At 41.0% G+C, this 785-nt stretch overlaps 1 non-coding gene across 1 annotated transcript; it reads left to right on the top strand.

The window, feature by feature from the left end:
- Window positions 1-301: 301 nt before the first annotated feature.
- On the top strand, window positions 302-409 carry LOC130942287 (small nucleolar RNA R71). The gene has a single exon (XR_009070863.1). It is a non-coding gene; the product is annotated as a small nucleolar RNA R71 (small nucleolar RNA).
- The last annotated feature ends 376 nt before the right edge of the window (window positions 410-785 follow it).

Here is a 785-nt window from a genome sequence, read left to right on the forward strand (position 1 = left end):
TTGTATTCCAGACAGACTTTGAGAAATCAAATTGACTTGTTGAGTCAATATTTTATTCTGAGCCAATATGGCATTCAGAGTATCAATCTCAAGAACTCCTTTCTTCTGATTAGTCCCATTGTTCACAGGATTCCTTTTCAGAAGTGTACATGAATTGGTTATTTGCAACCATTTCAATTAGCTCTTGAGCTTCTGCAGGCGTTTTCTTCAGATGAAGAGATCCTCCAGCAGAGCTATCCAAAGACATCTTGGATAGTTCAGAGAGACCATCATAGAAAATACCTATGATGCTCCATTCAGAAAGCATGTCAAAAGGACATTTTCTGATCAATTGTTTGTATCTTTCCCAAGCTTCGTAGAGGGATTCTCCATCCTTCTGTCTGAAGGTTTGGACTTCCACTCTAAGCTTACTCAATTTTTGAGGTGAAAAGAACTTTGCCAAGAAGGCATTGACTAGCTTTTCCCATGAGTCCAGGCTTTCTTTAGGTTGTGAGTCCAACCATGTCCTAGCTCTGTCTCTTACAGCAAAAGGGAATAGCATAAGTCTGTAGACCTCAGGGTCAACCCCATTAGTCTTGACAGTGTCACAGATTTGCAAGAATTCAGCTAAAAACTGATGAGGATCTTCCAATGGAAGTCCATGGAACTTGCAATTCTGTTGCATTAGAGAAACTAATTGAGGCTTAAGCTCAAAGTTGTTTGCTCCAATGGCAGGGATAGAGATGCTTCTCCCATAGAAGTCGGGAGTAGGTGCAGTAAAGTCACCCAGCACCTTCCTTGCATTG

This window comes from Arachis stenosperma, chromosome 7 (genome assembly GCF_014773155.1).
Source record: "Arachis stenosperma cultivar V10309 chromosome 7, arast.V10309.gnm1.PFL2, whole genome shotgun sequence".
Lineage (NCBI taxonomy): Eukaryota > Viridiplantae > Streptophyta > Magnoliopsida > Fabales > Fabaceae > Arachis > Arachis stenosperma.